Genomic DNA, 7932 nt, shown 5'->3' on the forward strand with positions numbered 1-7932 from the left:
AAACTAAAGCCGATGCCTGTCATCCAATCCGCACTGAATTTCATTTCTAGCACATAGCCAAAAAATCGCCCCATTGACTTACATTGGAGTGCAGAAAAGGGGAGTTTTGGGTAGGGGTTAAACAAGAATGCGGTGAGGGGGACCCCATCCAGGGAGTTTTCATACCACCTTAGGAAAAAAAGTCATTATTTGGAGGGAGGGAAGTCATTTCTGCAATTCCCATAGAAAATCAACGGCACTCTATTCAATTGTGTGGAGCGGAGGGTTTCTCTGCCGGGGGAGATACACGGCGGTTGGGTGGTGGGGGTGCCTGTCATCCAATCCGCACTGAATTTCATTTCTACACGTGAAACTAAAGCCGATCCTGGGTGCCTAGGGTGGAGTGCAGAAAAGGGTCCCTTTAAGAGGTAGGAGTTAAACAAGTCTTCATTTGCACTGAGTTTCATTCCTACCACCTTAGGAAAAAAAGCCCAGGGGGGGGCTTAGAAGTGGAAAAAACGTCATTATTTTGAGGTGTGTGGAGCGCATATCAGGTGGGTTTTCTCTGCCGTGGAGCGAGATCAGGTGGAAACTAAAGACGGGTCATCCAATCCGCACTGAATTTCATTTCTAGCACATAGCCAAAAAATCGCCCCATTGACTTACATTGGAGTGCAGAAAAGGTCATTTTTTCTCGGTCCCTTTAAGAGGTAGGAGTTAAACAAGCTTAGGTCTGCGGTGCCCAGGGGGGACCCCATCCAGCCCGCACTGAGTTTCATTCCTACCACCTTAGGAAAAAAAGTCATTATTTTGAGGCTTAGAAGTCATTTCTGCAATTCCCATAGAAAATCAACGGCGTCTCTATTCAATTGTGTGGAGCGCATATCAGGTGGGTTTTCTCTGCCGGCTTAAGAGATACACGTGAAACTAAAGCCGATCCTGGGTGCCTAGGGTGCCTGTCATCCAATCCGCACTGAATTTCATTTCTAGCACATAGCCAAAAAATCGCCCCATTGACTTACATTGGAGTGCAGAAAAGGTCATTTTTTCTCGGTCCCTTTAAGAGGTAGGAGTTAAACAAGCTTAGGTCTGCGGTGCCCAGGGGGGACCCCATCCAGCCCGCACTGAGTTTCATTCCTACCACCTTAGGAAAAAAAGTCATTATTTTGAGGCTTAGAAGTCATTTCTGCAATTCCCATAGAAAATCAACGGCGTCTCTATTCAATTGTGTGGAGCGCATATCAGGTGGGTTTTCTCTGCCGGCTTAAGAGATACACGTGAAACTAAAGCCGATCCTGGGTGCCTAGGGTGCCTGTCATCCAATCCGCACTGAATTTCATTTCTAGCACATAGCCAAAAAATCGCCCCATTGACTTACATTGGAGTGCAGAAAAGGTCATTTTTTCTCGGTCCCTTTAAGAGGTAGGAGTTAAACAAGCTTAGGTCTGCGGTGCCCAGGGGGGACCCCATCCAGCCCGCACTGAGTTTCATTCCTACCACCTTAGGAAAAAAAGTCATTATTTTGAGGCTTAGAAGTCATTTCTGCAATTCCCATAGAAAATCAACGGCGTCTCTATTCAATTGTGTGGAGCGCATATCAGGTGGGTTTTCTCTGCCGGCTTAAGAGATACACGTGAAACTAAAGCCGATCCTGGGTGCCTAGGGTGCCTGTCATCCAATCCGCACTGAATTTCATTTCTAGCACATAGCCAAAAAATCGCCCCATTGACTTACATTGGAGTGCAGAAAAGGTCATTTTTTCTCGGTCCCTTTAAGAGGTAGGAGTTAAACAAGCTTAGGTCTGCGGTGCCCAGGGGGGACCCCATCCAGCCCGCACTGAGTTTCATTCCTACCACCTTAGGAAAAAAAGTCATTATTTTGAGGCTTAGAAGTCATTTCTGCAATTCCCATAGAAAATCAACGGCGTCTCTATTCAATTGTGTGGAGCGCATATCAGGTGGGTTTTCTCTGCCGGCTTAAGAGATACACGTGAAACTAAAGCCGATCCTGGATGCCTAGGGTGCCTGTCATCCAATCCGCACTGAATTTCATTTCTAGCACATAGCCAAAAAATCGCCCCATTGACTTACATTGGAGTGCAGAAAAGGTCATTTTTTCTCGGTCCCTTTAAGAGGTAGGAGTTAAACAAGCTTAGGTCTGCGGTGCCCAGGGGGGACCCCATCCAGCCCGCACTGAGTTTCATTCCTACCACCTTAGGAAAAAAAGTCATTATTTTGAGGCTTAGAAGTCATTTCTGCAATTCCCATAGAAAATCAACGGCGTCTCTATTCAATTGTGTGGAGCGCATATCAGGTGGGTTTTCTCTGCCGGCTTAAGAGATACACGTGAAACTAAAGCCGATCCTGGGTGCCTAGGGTGCCTGTCATCCAATCCGCACTGAATTTCATTTCTAGCACATAGCCAAAAAATCGCCCCATTGACTTACATTGGAGTGCAGAAAAGGTCATTTTTTCTCGGTCCCTTTAAGAGGTAGGAGTTAAACAAGCTTAGGTCTGCGGTGCCCAGGGGGGACCCCATCCAGCCCGCACTGAGTTTCATTCCTACCACCTTAGGAAAAAAAGTCATTATTTTGAGGCTTAGAAGTCATTTCTGCAATTCCCATAGAAAATCAACGGCGTCTCTATTCAATTGTGTGGAGCGCATATCAGGTGGGTTTTCTCTGCCGGCTTAAGAGATACACGTGAAACTAAAGCCGATCCTGGGAGCCTAGGGTGCCTGTCATCCAATCCGCACTGAATTTCATTTCTAGCACATAGCCAAAAAATCGCCCCATTGACTTACATTGGAGTGCAGAAAAGGTCATTTTTTCTCGGTCCCTTTAAGAGGTAGGAGTTAAACAAGCTTAGGTCTGCGGTGCCCAGGGGGGACCCCATCCAGCCCGCACTGAGTTTCATTCCTACCACCTTAGGAAAAAAAGTCATTATTTTGAGGCTTAGAAGTCATTTCTGCAATTCCCATAGAAAATCAACGGCGTCTCTATTCAATTGTGTGGAGCGCATATCAGGTGGGTTTTCTCTGCCGGCTTAAGAGATACACGTGAAACTAAAGCCGATCCTGGGTGCCTAGGGTGCCTGTCATCCAATCCGCACTGAATTTCATTTCTAGCACATAGCCAAAAAATCGCCCCATTGACTTACATTGGAGTGCAGAAAAGGTCATTTTTTCTCGGTCCCTTTAAGAGGTAGGAGTTAAACAAGCTTAGGTCTGCGGTGCCCAGGGGGGACCCCATCCAGCCCGCACTGAGTTTCATTCCTACCACCTTAGGAAAAAAAGTCATTATTTTGAGGCTTAGAAGTCATTTCTGCAATTCCCATAGAAAATCAACGGCGTCTCTATTCAATTGTGTGGAGCGCATATCAGGTGGGTTTTCTCTGCCGGCTTAAGAGATACACGTGAAACTAAAGCCGATCCTGGGTGCCTAGGGTGCCTGTCATCCAATCCGCACTGAATTTCATTTCTAGCACATAGCCAAAAAATCGCCCCATTGACTTACATTGGAGTGCAGAAAAGGTCATTTTTTCTCGGTCCCTTTAAGAGGTAGGAGTTAAACAAGCTTAGGTCTGCGGTGCCCAGGGGGGACCCCATCCAGCCCGCACTGAGTTTCATTCCTACCACCTTAGGAAAAAAAGTCATTATTTTGAGGCTTAGAAGTCATTTCTGCAATTCCCATAGAAAATCAACGGCGTCTCTATTCAATTGTGTGGAGCGCATATCAGGTGGGTTTTCTCTGCCGGCTTAAGAGATACACGTGAAACTAAAGCCGATCCTGGGTGCCTAGGGTGCCTGTCATCCAATCCGCACTGAATTTCATTTCTAGCACATAGCCAAAAAATCGCCCCATTGACTTACATTGGAGTGCAGAAAAGGTCATTTTTTCTCGGTCCCTTTAAGAGGTAGGAGTTAAACAAGCTTAGGTCTGCGGTGCCCAGGGGGGACCCCATCCAGCCCGCACTGAGTTTCATTCCTACCACCTTAGGAAAAAAAGTCATTATTTTGAGGCTTAGAAGTCATTTCTGCAATTCCCATAGAAAATCAACGGCGTCTCTATTCAATTGTGTGGAGCGCATATCAGGTGGGTTTTCTCTGCCGGCTTAAGAGATACACGTGAAACTAAAGCCGATCCTGGGTGCCTAGGGTGCCTGTCATCCAATCCGCACTGAATTTCATTTCTAGCACATAGCCAAAAAATCGCCCCATTGACTTACATTGGAGTGCAGAAAAGGTCATTTTTTCTCGGTCCCTTTAAGAGGTAGGAGTTAAACAAGCTTAGGTCTGCGGTGCCCAGGGGGGACCCCATCCAGCCCGCACTGAGTTTCATTCCTACCACCTTAGGAAAAAAAGTCATTATTTTGAGGCTTAGAAGTCATTTCTGCAATTCCCATAGAAAATCAACGGCGTCTCTATTCAATTGTGTGGAGCGCATATCAGGTGGGTTTTCTCTGCCGGCTTAAGAGATACACGTGAAACTAAAGCCGATCCTGGGTGCCTAGGGTGCCTGTCATCCAATCCGCACTGAATTTCATTTCTAGCACATAGCCAAAAAATCGCCCCATTGACTTACATTGGAGTGCAGAAAAGGTCATTTTTTCTCGGTCCCTTTAAGAGGTAGGAGTTAAACAAGCTTAGGTCTGCGGTGCCCAGGGGGGACCCCATCCAGCCCGCACTGAGTTTCATTCCTACCACCTTAGGAAAAAAAGTCATTATTTTGAGGCTTAGAAGTCATTTCTGCAATTCCCATAGAAAATCAACGGCGTCTCTATTCAATTGTGTGGAGCGCATATCAGGTGGGTTTTCTCTGCCGGCTTAAGAGATACACGTGAAACTAAAGCCGATCCTGGGTGCCTAGGGTGCCTGTCATCCAATCCGCACTGAATTTCATTTCTAGCACATAGCCAAAAAATCGCCCCATTGACTTACATTGGAGTGCAGAAAAGGTCATTTTTTCTCGGTCCCTTTAAGAGGTAGGAGTTAAACAAGCTTAGGTCTGCGGTGCCCAGGGGGGACCCCATCCAGCCCGCACTGAGTTTCATTCCTACCACCTTAGGAAAAAAAGTCATTATTTTGAGGCTTAGAAGTCATTTCTGCAATTCCCATAGAAAATCAACGGCGTCTCTATTCAATTGTGTGGAGCGCATATCAGGTGGGTTTTCTCTGCCGGCTTAAGAGATACACGTGAAACTAAAGCCGATCCTGGGTGCCTAGGGTGCCTGTCATCCAATCCGCACTGAATTTCATTTCTAGCACATAGCCAAAAAATCGCCCCATTGACTTACATTGGAGTGCAGAAAAGGTCATTTTTTCTCGGTCCCTTTAAGAGGTAGGAGTTAAACAAGCTTAGGTCTGCGGTGCCCAGGGGGGACCCCATCCAGCCCGCACTGAGTTTCATTCCTACCACCTTAGGAAAAAAAGTCATTATTTTGAGGCTTAGAAGTCATTTCTGCAATTCCCATAGAAAATCAACGGCGTCTCTATTCAATTGTGTGGAGCGCATATCAGGTGGGTTTTCTCTGCCGGCTTAAGAGATACACGTGAAACTAAAGCCGATCCTGGGTGCCTAGGGTGCCTGTCATCCAATCCGCACTGAATTTCATTTCTAGCACATAGCCAAAAAATCGCCCCATTGACTTACATTGGAGTGCAGAAAAGGTCATTTTTTCTCGGTCCCTTTAAGAGGTAGGAGTTAAACAAGCTTAGGTCTGCGGTGCCCAGGGGGGACCCCATCCAGCCCGCACTGAGTTTCATTCCTACCACCTTAGGAAAAAAAGTCATTATTTTGAGGCTTAGAAGTCATTTCTGCAATTCCCATAGAAAATCAACGGCGTCTCTATTCAATTGTGTGGAGCGCATATCAGGTGGGTTTTCTCTGCCGGCTTAAGAGATACACGTGAAACTAAAGCCGATCCTGGGTGCCTAGGGTGCCTGTCATCCAATCCGCACTGAATTTCATTTCTAGCACATAGCCAAAAAATCGCCCCATTGACTTACATTGGAGTGCAGAAAAGGTCATTTTTTCTCGGTCCCTTTAAGAGGTAGGAGTTAAACAAGCTTAGGTCTGCGGTGCCCAGGGGGGACCCCATCCAGCCCGCACTGAGTTTCATTCCTACCACCTTAGGAAAAAAAGTCATTATTTTGAGGCTTAGAAGTCATTTCTGCAATTCCCATAGAAAATCAACGGCGTCTCTATTCAATTGTGTGGAGCGCATATCAGGTGGGTTTTCTCTGCCGGCTTAAGAGATACACGTGAAACTAAAGCCGATCCTGGGTGCCTAGGGTGCCTGTCATCCAATCCGCACTGAATTTCATTTCTAGCACATAGCCAAAAAATCGCCCCATTGACTTACATTGGAGTGCAGAAAAGGTCATTTTTTCTCGGTCCCTTTAAGAGGTAGGAGTTAAACAAGCTTAGGTCTGCGGTGCCCAGGGGGGACCCCATCCAGCCCGCACTGAGTTTCATTCCTACCACCTTAGGAAAAAAAGTCATTATTTTGAGGCTTAGAAGTCATTTCTGCAATTCCCATAGAAAATCAACGGCGTCTCTATTCAATTGTGTGGAGCGCATATCAGGTGGGTTTTCTCTGCCGGCTTAAGAGATACACGTGAAACTAAAGCCGATCCTGGGTGCCTAGGGTGCCTGTCATCCAATCCGCACTGAATTTCATTTCTAGCACATAGCCAAAAAATCGCCCCATTGACTTACATTGGAGTGCAGAAAAGGTCATTTTTTCTCGGTCCCTTTAAGAGGTAGGAGTTAAACAAGCTTAGGTCTGCGGTGCCCAGGGGGGACCCCATCCAGCCCGCACTGAGTTTCATTCCTACCACCTTAGGAAAAAAAGTCATTATTTTGAGGCTTAGAAGTCATTTCTGCAATTCCCATAGAAAATCAACGGCGTCTCTATTCAATTGTGTGGAGCGCATATCAGGTGGGTTTTCTCTGCCGGCTTAAGAGATACACGTGAAACTAAAGCCGATCCTGGGTGCCTAGGGTGCCTGTCATCCAATCCGCACTGAATTTCATTTCTAGCACATAGCCAAAAAATCGCCCCATTGACTTACATTGGAGTGCAGAAAAGGTCATTTTTTCTCGGTCCCTTTAAGAGGTAGGAGTTAAACAAGCTTAGGTCTGCGGTGCCCAGGGGGGACCCCATCCAGCCCGCACTGAGTTTCATTCCTACCACCTTAGGAAAAAAAGTCATTATTTTGAGGCTTAGAAGTCATTTCTGCAATTCCCATAGAAAATCAACGGCGTCTCTATTCAATTGTGTGGAGCGCATATCAGGTGGGTTTTCTCTGCCGGCTTAAGAGATACACGTGAAACTAAAGCCGATCCTGGGTGCCTAGGGTGCCTGTCATCCAATCCGCACTGAATTTCATTTCTAGCACATAGCCAAAAAATCGCCCCATTGACTTACATTGGAGTGCAGAAAAGGTCATTTTTTCTCGGTCCCTTTAAGAGGTAGGAGTTAAACAAGCTTAGGTCTGCGGTGCCCAGGGGGGACCCCATCCAGCCCGCACTGAGTTTCATTCCTACCACCTTAGGAAAAAAAGTCATTATTTTGAGGCTTAGAAGTCATTTCTGCAATTCCCATAGAAAATCAACGGCGTCTCTATTCAATTGTGTGGAGCGCATATCAGGTGGGTTTTCTCTGCCGGCTTAAGAGATACACGTGAAACTAAAGCCGATCCTGGGTGCCTAGGGTGCCTGTCATCCAATCCGCACTGAATTTCATTTCTAGCACATAGCCAAAAAATCGCCCCATTGACTTACATTGGAGTGCAGAAAAGGTCATTTTTTCTCGGTCCCTTTAAGAGGTAGGAGTTAAACAAGCTTAGGTCTGCGGTGCCCAGGGGGGACCCCATCCAGCCCGCACTGAGTTTCATTCCTACCACCTTAGGAAAAAAAGTCATTATTTTGAGGCTTAGAAGTCATTTCTG

The sequence above is a fragment of the Dendropsophus ebraccatus genome, unplaced genomic scaffold (genome assembly GCF_027789765.1).
Source record: "Dendropsophus ebraccatus isolate aDenEbr1 unplaced genomic scaffold, aDenEbr1.pat pat_scaffold_133_ctg1, whole genome shotgun sequence".
In the NCBI taxonomy this organism is placed as follows: domain Eukaryota; kingdom Metazoa; phylum Chordata; class Amphibia; order Anura; family Hylidae; genus Dendropsophus; species Dendropsophus ebraccatus.